This window comes from Rana temporaria, chromosome 1, assembly GCF_905171775.1.
Source record: "Rana temporaria chromosome 1, aRanTem1.1, whole genome shotgun sequence".
NCBI lineage: Eukaryota > Metazoa > Chordata > Amphibia > Anura > Ranidae > Rana > Rana temporaria.
The window spans coordinates 414,551,620-414,575,266 of record NC_053489.1 but is presented as its reverse complement, the minus strand read 5'-3'; positions in this window follow the sequence as shown (position 1 = coordinate 414,575,266).

The window sequence follows — 23,647 nt, the reverse complement described above, 5'->3', positions numbered from 1 at the left end:
CTTCAACAGGAATGTAGGAGAAAGTCTCTTGTGATGTTAACACAGGCGAAGGCAAAGAGCAAATGAACTGGAAGGCTTTGAGTAGGCAGAGCTGACAAGCAGGATCATCAAAAGGTGGATCACTGTGGAGAGATGGGAGCTGGCAATTAGCTCACAGCTGAGCTGCCAGCACAGAGAAGGAAGGGATGAGCCTAGCCCTGACAATTATACAGTATATATGTACAAGCTATTGGGATCTAAGAACAGGTATATCTTGGTTCTTACTGTACCTGTCCGCGAGATTGCATCGCGCTGGTTCTCGGCGACAGGGTGCTGTACATGTCGCGCTGGCTCCAATAGGAAAAACACATAACAGCGAGCGCGAGAAAGAAGCGACGGGGATCCGACTTGGATTGCTGCCAATTCCAGACGCTGTGCTTGGTATGAATCATGAGGGGGAACTCCACGCCAAATTTTAAATAGAAAAACGGCATGGGTTCCCCTCCAGGAGCATACCAGGCCCTTGGGTCTGCAGACCCCGACAACCAACGGCCAGGGTTGTCTGGAAGAGGCCCTTGTCCCCATTAACATGGGGACAGGGTGCTTTGGGGTGGGGGGGCCGCAGGGCATCCCCCTGCCCCAAAGCACCCCCCCATGTTGAGGGCATGCGGCCTGGTATGGCTCAGAAGGGGGGCGCTCGCTCGTCCCCCACTCCTTTTCTGACCGACCGGGCTGCATGCTCGGATAAGGGTCTAGTATGGATTTTGGGGGAACCCCCACACCGTGTTTTCGGTGTAGGGGGGGTTCTCCTTACAATCCATAACAGACCCAAGATCCTGGAATGCTCCTGGAGGGAAACTCGTTTTTTTATTTAAAATTTGGCGTGGAGTTCCCCCTAATGATTCATACCAAACACAGCGTCTGGAATTGACGGGAATCCAAGTCGGATCCCCGTTCATTCTAAGTCGGACGTATGTCTGCTTTTTCCCTTCCCGGCGAGCCAGCTCGGCGCTGGCTCCCGTGACGGGGCTCATAGGTGGTCAATCTCGCCTGGAAAAGCAGCGAGATTGGCACAATATCGCGGTCACCTACTGTATATGTGATAAACACATTCTAGAATTCCCTCTGATGAAGATACGATTACCCTGTATTGAAAACACGTGTAGGGGAGGGGCCAGGACGATACGACAGGCAGTCTATCTGCTTAGGAGGAAGCATACACCATTCCAAAACCAGCCACTGTAATATTTCATGCCATACACAGAGTGGTGCACTGACGCACCTGGTACATGTGAGTACCCCATTGGGGGGTTGTTCTTATTTGTTTAATAAAACGTTTAAAGTGATATCACACTATCAAAGCTTTTTATTCCCCCCTTATTCCCGAGATACTGCGTGGGAAGCCCAGGATCCTGTTACCATTAAAGAACCCAGTCAAACTGTAGCCCCATCAGAGCAAGCTATTTTAGGCAATGAGCACATTATTTACACTAGGGAGCACTTATGGAAGAATATTATTCATTATGAACTGTTATGCATTTTCTGGAACTGTAATTTTATATTGGCACAGGTTTTGATGTTATATTGTGATTGCACATAGCAAACATTTATTTCATCATTATACATCGCTGTGTTATAGGTTGTTAATGCCCCTGTAGTGTTCCAAAATGTTATCAATGAGATTTTCAGGGACCTGTTATACAAGTTTGTTGTGGGTTATCTTGACAATATCCTTATCTTTTACAAAATTCTGGTTTCCCACAGAACCAATGTTTACATCATGCTTCAGCATTTAAGAGCCAATAACCATTATGCCAAGCTTAAAATGTGCCTATTTGAGTGTCCTGAGGTACCATTCCTGGGTTACATTTTCTCAGTATTGGGGTAATGAGGATCCAAAAAAGGTTTCTGCCATTAACATTTGGCTTGTGTTATCTCAGGATTGGGGTTGTGCATGGACCATGGATTTCTGCCATTAATTTTTTGCTTTTTTAGAAACTACTACAGGCATTTTATACAGAACGACTCTTCCATTGTTGCACCTATCATCATTCCAGCAAAAAAGTGCTAATGTCAGAAATTGGCTTCTCGAAAGCAATCTCCACATTTAAGAAGTTAAAATAAGGCTTAGGCCCCATACACACAAGAGAATTTATCCGCGGATACGGTCCAGCGGACCGTTTCCACGGATAAATCCTCTCAAAGATTTCCGCAGATTTCTATGCGATGGAGTGTACACACCATCGCATTGAAATCCGCGCAGAAATCCTCTGGCGATGACGTGTCGCGCCGTCGCCGCGATTATGACGCAGCGACGGGCGCGACGCTGTCATATAAGGAATTCCACGCATGCGTCAAATCATTACGACGCGTGCGGGGAATCCCTTTGGACGGATGGATCCGGTGAGTCTGTACAGACGAGCGGATCCATCTGTTGGGATGGATTCCAGCAGATGGATTTGTTGTGCATGTCAGCAAATATCCGATCTGCTGGAATCCATCCCAGAGGAGATTTCTCAGCGGAAACAGATCCGCTGGCGTGTACACACCATAGGATCTATCCGCAGAAACCCATTTGCTGGGATTTATCTGCGGATGGATTCTATCGTGTGTATGGGGCCTTAGTTTCGGGCCAGCTTCTCAGAAGACCTAACATTTTGGAACCTTTCTGCATTTAAGGAGAAAATTCCTTGGTGAGATTAGGAGCTGTGCTTTTCCAATCTTTTGAAAATAAACATATTTTTCAAGAATGTTTCCCCAGCAGTAAAAAATTACTTTGTGATTGTAAGTTTCTTGCAATCAAAGTTAGTGTCCCCTCCTAGAAGCTTCTTCACTTTCCATAATAAAAATTCCACAGTATTTACAGATTGCTAATCAGCCAAATCTCAGAGAGACCAGGGGAAGTCTTTTCTTTTCGTGTTTCAATTTTCCATCACCTGACTGGCCACGACCTATTATGCCGCGTACACACGATCATTTTTCATGTCATGGAAAAAACTATTAGCCAGATTCAGTAAGACTTACGACGGCGTATCAGTAGATACGCCGTCGTAAGTCCGAATCTGTGCAGTCGTATCTTTAAGCGTATTCTCAAACTGAGATATGCTTAAATGTTGCTAAGATACGACCGGCGTAAGTCTCCTACGTCATCATATCTTAGCTGCATATTTACGCTGGCTGATAGGGGCTTGTACGTGGGTTTACGCCTAGAATATGCAAATGAGCAAGATATGCCTATTCACGAACGTACTTGCGCCCGATACGCTGTTTACGTAAGGCGTTTTTCCGGCGTAAAGATAAACCATCAAAAAGATGGCGCAGCCCATGCAAGGTATAGTCGACGGAACAGCCATCGCATTTTACGTCGTTTGCGTAAGCGTACGTGAATGGAGCTGGTAGGTTACGTTCACGTCGAAAGCAAGGAGTATTTGCGACGTGATTCTGAGCATGCGCACACATGCGCCGTACCAACGGCCCTCATTTACATGGGGTCACGATTCATTACCATACAACACACCCCCTACCTGCCTATTTTGAATTAGGCGGGGTTACGCCAGGCCATTTGCGCTACGCCAACGTAACTTAGGAGGCAAGTGCTTTGTGAATACAGTACTTTCCTCATTATGTTACGTCAGCGTAAGGCAAATGGGATGTGCTACGCCGGCATAAAGATACGCCGCCGTACGTGAATCTAGCTATATGTTTTTCTAGACGTGATTCCTCTCAAGCCTGCCTTGCATACAGACGATTGTGAAAAAATGCTTGAGCAAAGCCTGGTGACGTACAACACGTACAACGGCACTAAAAAGGGGAAGTTCCATTCGAATGGCGCCACCCTTTGGGCTGATTATGGTACTTTCCCGTCTCATAACTTGCTTCTGAGCATGCGCGTTTTCCCCCTGTTGTTAAAGCGTACACACGACCATTTTTCACGACGAAAAAACAACGACGTGAAAAACGAAGCAAAAAAATAGAGCATGTTCTAAATTTTTAATGCCCATTTTTCGCGATGAGAAAAATGCTCTGGAGCCTACACACGACCGTTTTTAAAGACCAATTAAAAAAATGGCATTTTTCTCGTCATGAAAAAGGGTCGTGTGTACGCGGTATTAAAGGTCTACTCTTATCTTCCTGTCAGCCTGTGGTCAATTTGAGTAGCACCTTTGTCCTATTATCAGGTCACTCCCCATTAGAGTGGATTCCTCCTCCTTCCCAGTTTACAGCCTGAGCAATGCTTTTGCAAGCTAGCTGCCAAGACACTGGTGAGTCTTCCAGATATCCAGCCTGCATCCCACCCCTTGATTTCTATGTCTGAGGCACTGGTGAATACCAACTGGATCTTTGACTATGCATCTTGGAGTATCCTGTGTCATCTGTTTTCCTGAGTGAGCCCTGTACCAATTCAGTGTAATTCTCTTACAGTTCCCAGGTCTTGCATCTAGGTGTGATCCAGTGTCCTTTCTCCTTTGCAGATTTAGTGCCCAGGTCTAACTTATTCTGTGGTGTTTCACCCTACTCAAAGTCAATTATAGGTCTACAATTATTAGATAAGCCTACTGCCTTTCATTGACTATCCCATACAATGTAGTGAAAGAGTCCATGTTAGTGCAGTTATTTCCTGACAAAAGCTAAGTAATGAAATCTAGGTTTTACACTTGCCCATGACAGGCAATCAGCGATGCTTTGCAGTGCTATGTCATTTTGAATGACATTGTACATTACAAAACACTAATGCCGTGTACACACGATCGGCTTTTGCCTGGCCAAATCACAACGGAATTCCATTGGAGGAAAATAGAACTTGTTCTATATCTAAACTTCGATGGAATTCACTGGAATTTCCGATGAAAAAACTCTGATGGGGCTACAGTTTGACTTTTTCCATCGGAAATTCTGATCGTGTGTATGCGGCATAACATGTATCTGTGCTGCAGTACAACATAACACACCAAATGGGAGTCATGTGTGCATTGTGGTGCATTGAGGAAAAAAATAAACGGTCCTTGTCTCGTTTTAGGTTTATTGTGGTGCAATTAGGGTTGCCACCTCATCCCTTTAAACCCAAACACACATGAATTACCCAGGTTCTAGAGCTAATTTTATTGCAGATAAGCCACCAAGTGAATTTAATTATCACCTTAATCAGCCATAGAACCTGCGTAATTAAGATGCGTTCAGTTTTAAAGGGATGAGGTGGCAACCCTAGGTGCAATGGCAGCTCATTCAAAAATAAATGGGCTGCTGCAATCCAGTTTAATGCACAGCATACCTCATGTAAATGTGCAGTAAAGTGCTACAACGCATTGTACAGGTGTGAAGGTGCCCTTAAAAGTCTAAATTGTTGGTTGACTGATTAACTTGTTAATGAGAATTACCTATTTTAGATACAAATAACTTGATAATGGCTCACTTGTGCAGGAGAAGAATGTGACAAATAAGTAACAATTAGCCTTTGAAACCACGCTTCTTGCAACAGAAAAAAAGTTGTGCGCAACACAGAGGAAAGATAGGGAATATATTTTGATATGCAAGGCTTGATTTCAATTAAGGCGACAAATATTTTGAAACCAAAAAGTTGTGTTTCTTCAAGGTTAAATTTTATGCAGATTAACCCAGGAAGCTTCAGGTGTCCTTCAAATTATTGCTCCAGCAAAGGCATCTACTTACAATTTTATGAGCAGCTCTCAGAGGTAGAGCAATTTGATTCTGAGCTCTAAAACAGCACCTGAAAGTAATTTGTTTTGCAAAATACAGATAAACAGCAAAGAGAATTTCCTAATGGCAATCACATTTCTTCTACAAAATGCATGTGGCAGGTGTTAACCTAGAGGTTATTTTACATGTGCACAAGGATATGCATTTTTATGTATGAATGCATGCATACTTATTTACAATTTTAAGAAATATTAGAATACAAATACAGAGCATGAATATGGTAATTTTCACTAGAAAATGTGTAGGACAAAAAGCAACTGTTTTAGTTGTGGGACTCACCACAGGAACAGAACACGTAAAAGCACTAACACATATAGTTTACTTTATCTTTTGGTAAGATAAAAATGCTGTACATACTGAATATCAGGTTTAAAGCCTAAACCTTATAATTTTGCGACACTCTCTATTCACTTCCTACATTGCTTTCTCAAAGTTATAAAAGCCAAGGCTGTCATAAACATAGCAAGAATATTTTAATAAAATGTCAGACTTTAAGGTGATATTAACCACTTGCCACCCTGCACAGTATAATTACTGTAGCAGGGCAGCATGGACAGGCTCAGTCACATATATGTATACATGATTGTGCCTCTTCTGGGTTCCGGGCACACAGCTCACTCTTGTGACTGCTGTGTCCGCCAGACACAGCGGATTACTGTTACCAGTAACTGGTAAGCGCACTTCATCACAAACCAAATTAGTTGGATCTCTGCAAAGGGAGGAGTCTAGGAATGGCGTGGTCCGTGCACCGCGGTAGCTAGATGGGAGCTCCGATCAGGTCTCCAGCGAGATGAGGCTTGCTCTCCACGCTTCCACTGCCGTCGCCCCCCCTCCGCTGTGAGGCTCACTGCTTCCCGCCCGCCTAGTCCCTGACCCCCCCACGTAGACACCGTCGGATTGAAGAGCTGCGACCCCGCGATCCCCGAGTGTAAATAAAACACACCTGTGGTCTCTCGCAGTGCCGTGGGTGAACCCCGTGTGGAGTGCTCTGGAGCCGGCTACAGCTGGGAAGGAGGAGTGTTTTGTGAAGGAGCCTGAGGAGCGTCCAGCCCTGTCCGTGCTGAGGGGGGGAGAAAGGAGAAGGATGAATCAGTAAAATCACTAAAGGCTCCAAGTGACGAGCGACAATCGTCGGGTCCTCCCCCCCCTGCTTATTGCCCCCCCCCCCCCGCTCTGCATCATATTCTCAATGACACAGATGCAAACAAGTAACGTAAGTAAATAAACGAAACTCCTGTTACTCTACAAACAGCGTATATGAACCAGAGAAGCAACAAAAACGTGAGTACCATATTGCTACATGTCATATTGCTATACTATTTGCTGAAAAAAAAAAGGAATAATATGGACAATGTAACTTTGCATGGAAACATAGAATATAGAAGCAGGAAATTATTATTATACTAGCTCGGATGGTTCTTTATTTCTATGGTTTACTCTCTCTCTCTCGTTGTTTTTTTTTTACTTGAGCTTGCAATCAACATCTTAATTGAACTCAATAGGCTAAGCAGTTACCTCTTTTTAGCTTCTATAGCTTTCAGGACTTTTTAAATACTGCGCCTTTGAATGTTACTCCAGCAAGGAGAGTGAGAGGAGAGAACAGAAAAAGTAACAGGAATTAATTATCGATGAAAGACTGGAAGGTTTTTTCTTTTTTGCATAGAAGAGAAAAAAGGGTTGAGGGGGGCAGAACTGTAAATGTTACGCAGAGACACGACAAGAGACTAACGGACGCTGTGCTTTGTGAAAGAAGGGGAAAGGGGAGGAAGAAGTCGGATCCCTTATCTTTCTTTTTTTTCCTTTTTTCTTTTCTCGATATATACTGCATACATACCTATTGAAATATAGATGTGATAGATGGGAACTGGGAGCTGCAAACTAATCAACAATTACTCAAAAATTTGGATTACATCAAACCACTGGGATTTCTAAAAACTAATATCTCAAACATTACAGATATTAAAAATAAAATATATATATATATATATATTTGTTTGTAAATATCAACCCCTATCGGTCCAGGTGGATATTATATCAAGGGGTCTTCAGTGTCTCCTTGTCCCCTCTACCCCCTCTTTTATTCTCCCTCCTAGACCTCCCTTATTCTTGAGACAAGTGGGTATCTCAGTTGTACAAATCGGAGGTACGGTAAAGCTGTGAGGAGGTCGGGCCAAGATATTAGACATCAAGGCAGAGCTAAACAGAGTAAGCCATTTTCTGGCCAAAAATTTGTATAAGGGCCAAAGGAGCGAGAGGGGGTGCTACATCAACCCCTCGATTAAGTCAAAGCCCAGGCCCGATGAATAAATTTGTAACCCACGGGACTAACGGAGATAAACAAGCAGCTGAAAAACAACTGGGTATTGAAAACACTCAGGCCCCATACTCACGAGCAAACATGTCTGCTGAAACTGGCCCGCAGGCCAGTTTCAGCAGACATGTTTGGTCGTGTGTGGGCGCGAGCGGGCCGAATTCCAGCAAACATTTGCCCGCCGGGCCTTTTCCCAGCGGGCAAATATTCCTGGACTTGTTTTAAAACAGCCCGCTGGAATTCAGCCCGCTCGGACATGTACGGTCGTCAGTACAGACCTACCGTACATGTCCAGGCGCCCGCCGTCCCTCGCATGCGTCGAATGACTTCGACGCATGCGTGGAAGCATTTTAAAGGCGGGCCGCCCACGTCGCCGCGTCATTGTCGCGGCGACACCGCGTCATCGACGCGGCGACACCGCGGACACGCCCCGCGTATTGTTTACGCGCGGACTTCTGTACGATGGTGTGTACAACCATCGTACAGAAGCCCTCTGGCAGACATGTATGGTGAAAACGGTCCGACGGACCGCTTTCACCATACATGTTTGTCCGTGTGTACCCGGCCTTAGACCGAGAAAAAAAAAGACAAGACAAAAATGTCTCCAAAGAATCCAGCAGAACAGGACACGTTTTCTGAGATTAGGATTGACTATGAGACGAAAACAGAGTCCGAACAAAGAATGGATGATGAACAACAAGATAGATCATTACTACCAACAAAAACTGAAATACAAGGTATGTTTGCTGCTTTAGAAAAATCACTTAAATCACAAATGGAGAGAATGGAGAGAAATATGGGGCATATGTTGGAAAGACTGGAGGAAGCGAAAAAAAAAAAAAAAGGATTCCAATAAAAGCATCATTATAAAATTGGAGGAAGAAATTAAAGCTATAAAAAGAGAACAACAGGAACAAGTGTACAAGCTAGAAGACCAAGAGAACAGAGACAGAAGGAAAAAAATAAGAAAACGCGGAGTTCCAGATTCTTCTCAGTCAGAAAATCTCCCAGAAATAATAAGGAAAATTTGTAATCCACTACTAGAAAGAGAAATAACTTCCCCACTAAGAATTGAACGGGCACATAGGATAAGAAGGCCTAGAGAAATACCAAAGGAGAGTCCTAGAGACATCATCATAAGATTTGAAAGTTGGAAAGAGAAAAACCAACTATGGAAAAATCTGAGAGGAAAGTCTCCAATAAAATTTGAAGAGCATAATATTGAAATATATCATGATTTATCTCAAGAGACGCTCAGAAGAAGAAGAAACTTAAGACCATTACTAAAGTTGCTGCAAGAGCAAGGAATACAGTACAACTGGGGCTTCCCTGCATGCTAGATCGGGAGAAAAAACGGGGTAACGACAAGACTAAGATTTATCGAAGAAATACCTGAATTCTGACAAAAATTAGACATTCCAATACCCACCGGTTAACGAAATAGAGGGGGGGGGGGGGGGAGAGGGAAGGGGAGGAAGAGAGAAAGAGAAAAGAGAAAAAGAAAACTAACTTGGACGGGGAGGGGTGGGAGCAATACGCCAAAGGGGGCGCAAGAGGAGATGCTCCATAGCAAGACCATAGGGTCAAGGTTACATCAAGGGAAGGGGGGTGGGAATGGGGAGGGGGAGGGGGGTAGGGACTGGGGGGGGGGTGGAGGGGTGGGGAAGTGGGGTGGTGGGTGAGGTGGTGGGGAATGGAAGGGGAGGGTGGGGGAGGGTGGGAGAAGGATAAGGGTCGGAGATTATGTTCGGAAATCTGTCTGAAAAAAAAAAAAGAAAATAAGCCAAACACCTGCCAAAAAAAAAAAAGTATGGCTAATGTAAATTTTATTACATATAATGTAAGAGGCCTCTGTTCCCCAGAAAAAAGACATATGGTTCTAAAAGAGATTGAAAGTTACTCTTCAGAAATCGTTTTTCTACAAGAGACACATATAACAGTAGATTCCAATGTCAGACTCTATTCTCGGGCAGTCCCAACCTGGTATTATGGAGACTCCCCACAGAAAAAATCCAAGGGGGTCGCCATAGGGATAGGGAAAAACTTAGTTAAAAAAACTTAAAATTCGTTTCAAGGTGGAAGAGAGGAATGTTGACCCAGAGGCCTACCTACCTGTTTCTAAGAGGGGTCCTGCAAGGGAACAAATATACGTTAGCAAATATATACTGTCCCAATAGACACCCCCAAAAGTATCTTAGGAGGATCCTAAATGCACTAACTGATTTTAAACAAGGTTATGTAATTCTAGCAGGAGACTTAAATTTTTCATTGGAATATCAACTTGACAGCATGTCTCGTGCACAGATGCGTGACTCCAAGCAATTGCGACTCTTGAAAAAAAAATGTTCAATCAGCAATTCATAGATCCGTGGAGAATTACATATCCTAATAAAAGGGATTACACGTATCACTCATCAGTGCACGACACATACTCAAGATTGGATTACATAATGGTAGATCACGGAGTATTGGAACACGTAAAAAAAGCTTCAATAGGCATAATATCAATCTCTGATCATGCTCCGGTAATAGTTAAAATAAGGTTCAATGAAATAGAACATAGAAAAGGGATGTGGAACTTAAATGAAGAACTGATAGATGACACGGAAGTATGTAACATAGTAAAAAAAGAGATAGAGCAATATTTTTTGACAAATAAAACACCGGATGTAAGTTCCGCGACAATATGGGAGGCCCATAAGGCGTGCATTAGGGGTAAGCTAATCTCCATCGGAATAGGAAAAAAAAAGGCAAGAGAAGTAAATAAGAAAAATATAATAAGGGAGCTACAGGACCTCGAACAAAGACATAAAAACCAAGGAGAAAGTGAAATATATCAGAAAATAGTGATTAAAAGGGCCCAACTTAGAGACTTGATGGAACTTGAAACCAGGAACATATTTAAGAATGTAGCAAAAGAAAGATATTAATGGGGGAATAAACCGGGGAAATATTTGGCTAGAATATCTAAGAAAAAAAATATATAAATTATATTGAAAAAATAAAAAAACAGGTAGGTCAGATCAAATATAAAACGTCTGAGATTGCAGAAGCCTTTCAGACTTTTTATAGTGCATTATATTTCATAGGTAAGGGAGAAACGCAGGGGCAGAAAGAAAACAGGAGAAAGAAAATTAAGGAATACTTAGAGGAGGCTAATTTACCAAAGATATCGCAAGAAAACGCTGAACTTCTAGATGACCCTATAACGCAGGAGGAAATATACAAAGATATACAAGAGCCCAGGCCCAGACGGGTTACCGATGAAGTATTACAAAAAATTTAAAGAATTCTTGGTCCCAGAACTATGCAACTATTTCAACAGAGTGGGAGAAGAGGAAGAAATAAGAAAAGAATCACTCCTTGCCAATATTTTGATTATTCCTAAAATGGGAAAAGAGGGTACTCTCTGTTCCAATTACCGTCCAATAGCATTATTGAACGCTGATATAAAGGTATATGCAAAAATATTGGCAACGAGGATAAAGGCATTAATGCCGGACCTAATAAATGCAGATCAGGCGGGATTTGTAAAAGGGAAAGAAGGGAGGGACAATAGATTGAGAACAATATTGTTGTTACATGAGGACGAGAAGAAGAAACCCCCAGTCGTACTCATGTCAATAGATGCTGAAAAAGCTTTTGACAGAGTCGACTAGGGGGTTTATGATGGAAACTTTGCGAACAATAGGATTGGGACCTAGATTCATGAAATGGGTGGAAAACTTATATAACCACCCAATGACAAGGGTGAAGGTCAACGGGAGCGCGTCGTCTGTGTTTAAAATGATGAATGGAACCAGACTGGGCTGCCCGCTCTCGCCCCTCCTATACGTAATATCGCTAGAACTGGCCAGGATACGGAACAATACGGATATAGGGGGGTGAAAGTGGGAGAAGAAGAACACAAGGTAGCTGCATACGCAGACGACATACTCCTATATGTGACCAAACCTAGACTTTCTCCCCATTGTAATGAAATAAATAAAAAAATACGGTGAACTCTCTAACTTTAAAATGAATCCTGTAAAAACGGTAATTCTACACCTGGGAATAGATACAAAAGAAGAAAAAGATCTACAGAAAGATTTCCCATTTACCTGGGAAAAACAAACATTAACATACCTAGGGATAAAGATTACATCTACAGTAGGAAAACTATATGAGGCCAACTACATCCCTTTAGTTAATGAAATAAAACAAGATACGAAAAAACTAGCAAAAAAATAAATAAACGATTTCCTGGGTAGGTAGGATCAACGCATTTAAAATGATGATACTACTGAAAATAATCTATAAGTTCCAAATGCTTCCTATAAGATTCCCACAAAGTTTTTTCAAGATAATAAAAACCATAATTTTGAAATATATCTGGCAGGGTAAAATAGTCAGAGTAAACTATACTATCCTAAGTCGTAAAAAAAAAAAATGGGGGGTTGGCGCTCCCAGATATAAAAAGTTACTACAATGCAGTCATTTTAGCAAGGTTAGCAGAATGGACAAATATACACACTAAAAAGAAGTGGGTACAGATGGAAGACACAATAAGTTCGACACAATTAAATAAGAACCTTTGGATACCACCTAAATTTAGAAAAATTGGCACGGACACACATAGTATAACGAAGAATGTATTTAAAATATGGGATACACTATATTGGCGGGAAAAATGGGAATATAACTCCCCATTAATCCCACTAGCAGGCACAATTTTTTTTTCACCAGGCAACAAGACGCGAATGGGTAAGCACTTGGACACAAAAAAATTAGGCCAAGAAATGATTTTCAAACACTAGAAGGATTTTAACATTTTAGTGAATGGGAGTACTTAAATTAAAGCACTTTGTGAGCACTCTACCACAGCCGATAAGAGATGACAAAACATTAAATTCAATAGAAAAGCTATGTTCCATTGGAAAACCATTAAAACATGGAATAGCGTTATTATACAGGATATTAACGGATTTAGAGACGCAGGGAACACTGACATGCGTAGAAAAGTGGGGAAGAGACATTGGAAAAAAGTTAGAGGACCCACAAATGATAGGCGCAGTGTTCAACTATGCCACTGACATCACTACAATTAAGACAAACTATAAATGTATGGCCCGTTGGCATTTGACCCCTGAGAGAATGAATAAAATACATCCAAATAATTCTGCGTTGTGCTGGAGGGAATGTAAACAAGTTGGAATGACAATGCATATATGGTGGGACTGGGAAGAAATATTGGAATATATAAAAGACATAACAGGTGAAAAGACCCTACGAAATCCCTTGACCTGTTTGTTCCACAGAACAGACAGGCCAAAAAAACAGTACGGACTGACTTTGGTCCCGGTGTTGCTGAACGCAGCGAATGGCCTAATTCCAAAAAACTGGCTACAGCCGCAGAGGCCATCCATACACCGAGTTGATTATATAGCAGAAATGGAATATCTGGGACGAGGAGAATTGGGAGGAGAGGCTAGATGTAGAACAATCTGGGAGAAATGGAGAGCTTTTAAAACATCAGAAAATTTTGTACAGGCAAAGATAGAAACAGACAGGTGAAACACAGCTATGAACAAAGAAGTTAAACCTAAACAGGGACTGACAGAACCGAAGGGAGGTGGGGGAGTGGAGAGGGGTGGGTTAGGACTAGGGGGGAACAAATGGAAGAAAGAAGGGCAGCACCTAGGGGCGGGATCTCTTCGTTGTAAGGACAGTTATAAGTAATAATGTTTATTCATTATTTTTTTCTTTGGTATAAATAAGAAAGAAAAGAAACATAGAATATAATAAAAAAAAAAAGGTAAACCACAGGTGATGCGAAGCCACAGAGGAGACGTGAAGGGCGGAGTAACCGTGAGCGTGTCCTGCTGTCCTTTGTTCTAATCTGGTGGAGTCTGATGTAAAAAAAACAAAAAAACAGTAACTGGAATCATGTGAGCGCTATGACTGGAGCGATCACAAGATAACAATGTAAACAATCTGTCATGAAGGCCCCTTGAACCGCCTTTAGGGAGCCTTGACTGCTGGAAGCATGGCATCACTCTGGGTGTGAACCTAAAGGGGAAGTTAGGTAGCTCCCTTAGGATTGGTTACAAAGACCTGAGGTGACTGAGTGGAGACTGAACTCTACTAAAAGGCTAAGCTGAGGCACATCCAACTGCTCTGCGCTTCAGCTGTCACAAGAGTTGCCCACCCGTTGTGATGTTTTGTCATGGCTTTATTGTTGGTTTTGACCTTGCCAGCAATTGATGTTGCTTTATGGACTATGCCCTCAAGTTAAATTCTGGGGTCAATGCCTGTCTGGCACTCTTAGAATCAGTTACACATAGATATCCATTAGATCCGACAGGTGTAAGGCTCTTACGCTGTCGGATCTTAAATGCAATTTTTTTTTCGTCCGCTAGGTGTCGCCTCCGTCGTTTTCCCCGTCGAGTATGCAAATTAGTTAGATACGCAAATTCCCGAATGTACGCGCGCCCGACGCAGTGAATTTACGACGTTTACGTTCGGTTTGCCCAGCGTAAAGTTGCCCCTGCTATATGAGGGGCAACCAATGTTAAGTATGGCCGTCGTTCCCGCGTCAAAATTAAAAAATTTAAGTCGTCCGTGAATGGGGCTGGACGCCATTTACGTTCACGTCGAAACCAATGACGTCCTTGCGACGTCATTTGGAGCAATGCACCCTGGGATATTTTACGGACGGCGCATGCGCAGTACCTGCTTAATTTAAATACTACACGCCCCCTACCCGCCTAATTTGAATTAGTATAAGTATATGAAGAAATGTTATTTTATTGTATGTTTTCTATCTTGGTGTTTGCAGGGGTCAGGTCTTAGCCTATACTTGGGTTATAAGCAGTGGTGGCTGGTGATAAAATAATTTGGGGGGGCGCAAACCCCTCCAGCTCCTTACCTGCCCATCCTCTGCTGTCACAGCTCCCAATACCCGAACACACTATACACAGAGCACACACAATACATACAGAGCACACAGAACACACAGTGCATACACAGAACATACCGTGCATACACAGAACATACACAGAACACACCGTGAAAATACACAGAACACACAGTGCATACACAGAACATACTGTGCATACACAGAACATACACAGAATACACCGTGCAGACACAGAACACACTGTGCATACACAGAACACACCGTGCAGACACAGAACACACCGTGCACACACAGAACATACACAGAACACACCGTACATACACAGAACACACCGTACAGAACATACACAGAACACACAGCACATACACAGAACACACCGTACATACACAGAATGCACCGTACACACACAGAACACACCGTACATACACAGAACATACACAAAACACACCGTGCATACAATACATACAGAGAACACACAGAACATACACAGAACACACAGTACATACACAGAACATACACAGAACACACCGTACATACACAGAACGCACCGTACATACAAAGAAGGCACCGTACATACACAGAACATACACAGAACACACAGTCATACCTCCCAACCATCCCGGATTCCGCGGGAATTTCCCGCGATTTGAAGTAAGTCCCGCTGTCCTGCGATCAGGGCTAAATTCCCGCAGCCCAGTGCCAGAACATTATTCAGTGGCGGACTGAGCGCGGTAGCGCTGGCTCCAGCACGCAGAACCACCTCCACCTGACTTTAATTCAGTCGGACTGGTTGCTAGAGCCGCTTCAAGGGTCTCACCAAGGGCCCCTGCTTCCCTGCACAAACTGGTTGCTAGCCACGGGCCGCTTTGTGTCTAGCAACCAGTGACGTCAGGAGAGGAGAGAGTGGCTCCATAATTCAATGCGGAGGAGGATTTAACTTCCTACTCCTCCCTAGCTCCACCCACTTCCTCCCTGTAATGTTAGGAGTGATGTCCGGTCGAGGATCAGAAACTGTGCTGCCTGCCTCCTCTCTCTCAATTCAGGAGAGGTAGGTAGTTTCCATACTTTGTAGGCAGCAGCAGAACAGCCTGAGATCGATCGGAGCAGCTGTGTGTGTGTGTAAAGAGAGCAGCTGCTGGCTCTCCCCCCCTCTCCCCTCCCTCTCTTCCTCATGATGCAGAACAGCCGCCCTTAGGAGAAGCCAGAGCGGTATGTAGATGACAACTTAAATGCGGCTTACCCCCCCCCCCGATCAACAACTTCATTTCAGCTTACCCCCTCCCCCCCCCCACACTCAACAACTGTAATTCGGCTTCCCCCTTCAGATCCCCTCCGCCCCGCTCAACAACTTCAATTCGGCTTACCCCCATCCCCCCCCCCCCCCCGCTCAACAACTGTCCCGCAGAGGACTTTTAAAATGTTGGGAGGTATGCACAGTACATACAATACATACACAGAACACACATTACAAACAATACATACAAAGAACACACAGTACATACAATACATACAGAGAACACACAGTACATACAATACATACAGAGAACACACAGTACATACAAAGAACACACAGTACATACAGAGAACACACAGTACATACAATACATACAGAGAACACACAGTACATACAATACATACAAAGAACAGACAGTACATACAATACATACAGAGAACACACAGTACATACAATACATACAGGGAACACACAGTACATACAATACATACAGAGAACACACAGTACATACAATACATACAGAGAACACACAGTACATACAATACATACAAAGAACACACAGTACATACAATACATACAGAGAACACACAGTACATACAATACATACAGAGAACACACAGTACATACAATACATACAGAGAACACACAGTACATACAAAGAACACAGCACACTATATACAGAGGTGGAGGGGATCAAGCAGCACTCACATTAGTTATATTGGAACCTGAGTCAGTGAGGATGCATTATCTTGTAATCTGATGGAGTTCTCACCTTCCCCCACAGACCATGCTCTCTCTCTCTCTCCCAAAGCTATAGGCAAAAAAAAAAAAGTGAAAAAAAAAGTTTTGTAACTTCTTTCCTGCCTGAATGCCCATTTTTGACATCTTTTAAAACAACCTGTTGCTGTGAAACACACCCATCTTCTTATTACAGAGTCCCACACAGTAGCTGTCATGCCATGAGTTACTGCATGTGCAGAAGAGACACCCAAAGCAGACTGCCTAAAGGGGAGGGGGGGGAAGCAGCAGCGTGGAGATTGTTCCTGCAACTGGGAAATAACGGCAGTGAGGGTATAGTGGAATGGGCGACACTGATGAGGAGTCACTGGTGGTCGCTGATTGGCAGCACTGATGGGTACAGATTGACAGCACTGGTGGGCACTTATGGGACTGCACTGATAATCAGGACACTGAGCAGGTGATTGGTTCTTTACCTCAATCAGTGATCAGCAGTGTCCTCCGGAGACTGTGATCACAGAGTGCACTGCCCACGGCCCGCCACAAGTGTGTGGTGGGCATAATATGACCGTCTTCCAGAACTAGCTATCTGCGCTGTAGCCGTCATTTGGATAAAGCACGGTCAGCAGGTGGTTAAAGCAAAGTAGCTGAAATGATTACAAAATGATTGTGTTTACTTAAAAACTTTGTTAGGGCCTTTTGTAGAGGCTGGATATAGGTATCATTTAAACTTTATTTGCAAATTCCCACTGTTCTCTTGAGATATTGTCCAGAAATATTATCATCTGAATGGACATCTATGTTTTCTTATATAGGAACTAACTAAAATTGGGATTTTTACAGAAGATAAAAAATAATTCTTTCTCCTTTGTCTGCTGAAGTATAGAACGATGAGGGGACGTATGCTGCTTAATGTTATGTACTGCATGGAACCAGCAGACTAGGAAATAGGTTATTTGCTGCTCCTTCATAGTTCTGTTTGAAATATTTTTTTTATATTGCTTCATGGTAAGAACAATCTCGCCTACTATCTACAGAAATGTGTTTGATTTGTCAAATATAGATACAATGGAAAATTTGTCAGTGAAATAAAAATAGTGCTTCTTTTACTTAATTTTGTCTATTGGTGGAGTGAAAACTGGTGCCTTCTGCTGGGCTGACCCTGCCCCTATGACGTCACTGCACGGGTCATGATGGGACTGTGACGTCATAGGGGTGGGGTACATCGTACCACTACCCATTCATCTGGGTGAAACAATGTAAAAAAAACACACTACACAGGTTTTTAAAGTAATTTATTAGTCTTCTTCCGACTTCGGGGGTCTTCTTCCAACTTCGGGGGTCTCTTCTTCTGCTCTCCGGTGCCTTCTTCCTTCTGCCAGGCTGCTCCGCTATCTTCTTGCAGCTCTTTTACCAGTGGCGGCCCGGTCTTCTGCGTCGTCTTCTTCCCTCTTCTCCGGTGTCCTTCTGCCGGGCTGCTCCATTATATTTTCTTGCAGCTCTTTTACCAGCGACGGCCCGTCTTCTGCATCGTCTTCTCCCCTCTTCTCCAGTGTCCTTCTGCCGGGCTGCTCCGCTATCTTCTTGCAGCTCTTTTACCAGAAGCGGCCCTGTTTTCTGCTTCGTCTTCTCCCCTCTTCTCCGCTGTCCTTCTGCCGGGCTGCTCCGATATCTTCTTGCAGCTCTTTTACCAGCAGCGGCCCAGTCTTCTGCATCGTCTTCTCCCCTCTTCTCCAGTGTCCTTCTGCCGGGCTGCTCCGCTATCTTCTTGCAGCTCTTTTACCAGAAGCGGCCCTGTTTTCTGCTTCGTCTTCTCCCCTCTTCTCCGCTGTCCTTCTGCCGGGCTGCTCCGATATCTTCTTGCAGCTCTTTTACCAGCGACGGCCCGGTCTTCTGCATCGTCTTCTCCCCTCTTCTCCAGTGTCCTTCTGCCGGGCTGCTCCGCTATCTTCTTGCAGCTCTTTTACCAGAAGCGGCCCTGTTTTCTGCTTCGTCTTCTCCCCTCTTCTCCGCTGTCCTTCTGCCGGGCTGCTCCGATATCTTCTTGCAGCTCTTTTACCAGCAGCGGCCCAGTCTTCTGCGTTGTCTTCTCCCCTCTTCTCCAGTGCTCTTCTGCCGGGCCGGCGGCCCGGTCTTCTGCGTCATCTTCTCCCCTCTTCTCCGGTGTCCTTCTGCCCGGCTGCTCCGCTATCTTCTTGCTGCTCTTTTACTATCGGCGGCCCGGTCTTCTGCGTCTTCTTCTTCCCTCTTCTCTTCTTTGATGTTGACACAACACTTCCTCCCGCTTTAATGCTGGGTATGCGGCACGCAGCGATTTATATAGGCATGGGGCGTGGTCATCGGATTATATCACCGCCCCTTATGTCGTCACCACACGGAGTACGATGGGACTGTGACGTCATAAGAGGCCTATATAAATCGTTGCGCACCGCGCACCCACCATTACAGCGTGTGGAAGCATTGTGTCAACATCGAAAAAGAGAAGAGGGAAGACGACGACGCACAAGATGCAGAAGACGGGGCCGCTACTAGTAAAAGAGCTGCAAGAAGATAGTGGAGCAGCCCAGGAGAAGAAAGAAGGCACCGGAGAGCAGAAGAAGAGACCCCCGAAGTCGAAAGAAGACCCCCGAAGTTGGAAGAAGACCCCCCTGGAGCTGCCTAATAAATTACTTTAAGAACCAGTGAGTGTGTTACACTTTTTTCCTCCAGGTGAATGGGTAGGGGTATGATGTACCCCATACTCATTCACCTAGGGTGGGGGGCCGGGATCTGGGGGCCCTCTTAATAAAGGGGGCTCCTGGATTCCGATAAGCCGCTCGTAAACGCCGACAACCAACGACCAGGGTTGTCGGGAAGAGGCCCTTGTTCCCATCAACATGGGGACAATGTGCTTTGGGGTGGGGGGGCCGCAGGGCATCCCCCTGTCCCAAAGCACCCACCCCCCATGTTGAGGGCATGCAGCCTGTGCAGTTCAGGAGGGGGGGGGGGCTCGCTTGTCCCCACCCCCTTTCCTGACCGGCTGGGCTGTGTGCTCGGATAAGGGTCTGGTACGGATTTCGTGGGGACCCCCACGCCATTTTTTCGGCATAGGGGTTCCCCTTTAAATCCATACCAGACCCAAGGGCCCGGTATGCTCCTGGAGGGGAACCCATGCATTTTTTTTATTTAAAGTTTGGTGTGGAGTTTCCCCTCATGCTTCATACCAAACACAGTGCCTGGTATTGGCAGGGATCCAAGTCGGATCCCCGTTCAATATCGTGCCGCAGCTAAACGTAACTGCAGGTAATCTCACTGTACAAATGCAGCTGATCGCTGTGCCTGGAGTCTTGAATTTCACAGAAAATAAACATGTTTTTAACTGCGGCAGAACAGCCGTCTGTGTGAAAGGGGCCTAATACAAATTGGGATAGCCCCAAGAAAGAGGGGACAGTCAAACTTGTCTCCTTGCTATAACAAATATGAAAATTAGAGCTAAGTCACAAAAAATCACTTACTTCGTCACAGGCAGCAAAGCTGAAATTGCTCATGATTAGGTGAAGAGCACACTTTTTAGCAAAAGTAAAACCAAACTACTTTACTTACAGGGATCAACCTAGATGAAAATCCTGTTGCATACCTTATCCATCTTAGCCCATTCACAAATAACACTCTCTGCCAATAAATGCTGCTAGATTGAGTATACCAGTCAAATGGAAAGACTCCACACCTCCTATCACTGGCCAATTGGCTACTATAGTCAACAAAACAATGGGAATGGAAGTGCTTACTTCCTCCCTCCAACATCAAATATAAAAATTCCAGAAGACCTGTTTTCAATGACACCAGTTTCAATTACCTGTAGGCTATATATCTCTCATTTCCAAATGACAACAGAACCACCCTGACCAGGGCAATTCTGATTGCTCAAATCTGTTGCGCCTGCTTAGTCCGGATTCACTCTCCTTTTTTTCATACCCCTATCCAACAAAGGTTTATCCCATCAGGGGGAAAAAAAGGGGGGGGGGGATTTGCTGGTACCAAGGAACCACATACGTGATTAAAATTCATACATTTTATTTATAAAAATATAAAAAAATTCAAAAGATATTAAAAAGGAATAGCATTAAAAGTAGGGGCTATACTGTACAATCCTCATTAACTGCTTGCCGACCAGGATCTGTTAATGTAAACAGACAGATCCCCATTCTGTTAGGGAAGTATAGAGAGATCTGCTGTTCCTAGTGATCAGGAACAGCGATCTCTCTCTACTCCCAGTCAGTACACTCCCCCCACAGTTAGAAACACCTCCCTAGGGAACACTTAACCCCTTGATCGCCTCCTAGTGTTAACCTCTTTCCTGCCAGTGTCATTTATACAGTAATCAGTGGCTATTTTTAGCTCTGATCGCTGTATAAATGTCAATGGTCCCAAAAATGTGTCCGATCTGTCCGCTGCAATGTCGCAGTTCCGCTAAAATTTGCTGTTCACCGCCATTACTAGTAAAAAAAAAATATAAAAATTCCATAAAAATATTTTCTATTTTGTAGACGCTATAACTTCATTGCAATCAATCAATGTACGCTTATTGCAATTTTTATTTACCAACAATATGTATTAACAATATGTATATATTGGCGTAATCTGATGAAGATATGTGTTTTTTTGTTAGTTTTTTTGGATATTTATTATAGCAAAAAATAAAAAACATTGTTTTTTTTCAAAATTGTTGCACTTTTTTGTTTAAAAGTGCAAAAAAATTAACACCACAGAGTTGATCAAATACCACCCAAAGAAAGCTCTTTTTATGTGAAAAAGGGCATCAATTTAGTTTGGGTACAATGTCGCGTGACCGCGCAATTGTCAGTTAAAGCGATGCAGTGCCGTGTCACAAAAAATGGCCTGGTCAGGAAGTTGGTAAATCCTTCCTGGGCTGAAGTGATAGTTACAACTTCCTTATTACAAATGTATCCAGAAAATATTATATAACTTCAAAGATGACATGCGGAAGAGGCGTCAACACGTTCACAGAATTGCTTCCTCAGGACCTTGGTATGCCTTCAAGGAAGTGTAACCTAACTAAAGAAATATATGTCAGATACATACAATACACATTATCCAATAGATTACAGTCCCAGGCAACTATGCACTTACATGTCCCTACAGAGCATATAAAAAAAACTGATGACAACTAGTGGCAAGACAATGAGGCCAGGAAATAAAAATATGGTATGCAGGTAAGTGTCCTCAATTATAAATAGAACCATGTACTTCCCATAGCAATCACTATAAAATATAAAGAAGATGCATGATTTACTTTTCATCAATAAGAGTGCAATATTGTTATACTAATTAGATTACACTGACAAGACTAACTTGAAATCATATAAGGGTATTTATCCAAACACCACCAAAAAAAGGGCGTGTGTCATTAAAGGGGGAAGTCTCAACAGGAAGATCGGTGGCCAGGCAACAACCAATAGCATGCTATTCAATGAATATTTCAATACAATTATTTTTTTCATACCCTTCTTTTGCTTCCCATCCTATCTTCCCCCACTCTGCTCTCCCAATACCTATGTCCCCTACCACTCCTAACCACTCTACCCCCTATCAGCCTCCCATTTCTTTTCCTTCTCCCAAAACAATTACCGTATTTATCGGCGTATAACACGCACAGGCATATAACACGCACCCTAATTTTAAGAGGGATGTTTCAGGAAAAAAACTTTCCACAGCCCCCTGCGTATAACACGCAGGCACAGTTTACCCTCTATTTTCAGGGTAAAAAAGTGAGTGTTATACTCCAATAAATACAGTAACCATTGCTAACTTCAAAAAAATAGGACTTTTTGTCTCATGGCGCACACTGAGCTATATTAGGCAGAACTACTAATACTACTACTAGAGGATTTTTGCTCCTTTGCTTAAATACAGCACTGATCTTATGCTACAGACTCCATTCAGTATGCTGTAATTGAGAAATGAATAGTCTTGTTGCCACTGCTAGACTTCTTCTAGGCACTATATTTTCAATAAACCATACGTACTTTCACATTATCATTGTGTCAACCTTAAGTAAAGAATTAACTAAAAGAATTCAGAGATCTGCAAGTTTAGTTATTTGTATTTATTTATTTTATATATTGTGGCGGTACCATAGATGAGTGCTTTTAATAATATCAATAGATTTTTTGGTTCTGAATAGTAAAATTCATATAACTGTATATTCTATTTTTATCAGTCTTCCTTTTTTTTCTGTGACTTTAGAACAACAAACTCAAATTGCTAATATTAGTGTATGTATGGAGTACAGGAATAACACTTTACAGAGCAGGCGAACAGACATTTCAACCTTTTGAGCTCATTAGCCTGTGAAATGTATTGTAGTTGTATTACTCTTCCAAATATAAAACTGCAGGTGTTAAGCAAGTGGCAAAAACATAATTATCCAAAATACAATAAAGGCGGAAATGAATTCCCCCATAAAAGTCTGCCTCTTGTAGCTCAGGAAGCAATGGAATAAAATGCATTAAATATTTTCTTTTAGGTTGGCTAATAAAATGAAAACGAGCTGCCTCTCAAAGCATGAAACACAAATGAATAAAAATATATAAATCCTATAAAAGAAGGGAAAAAAACACCTGATGTAACTGGAGTTTTATTATTTTATTTTTATGCATTTGTCATCATTATCGTCTTAGTAATTTTCATTAAAAGTGATTATTTTTAAAGTTATTACTGCTTATGTCTGCCATTCATATTAACTGCTGTAAAATTGCTAAAATTAGGTATT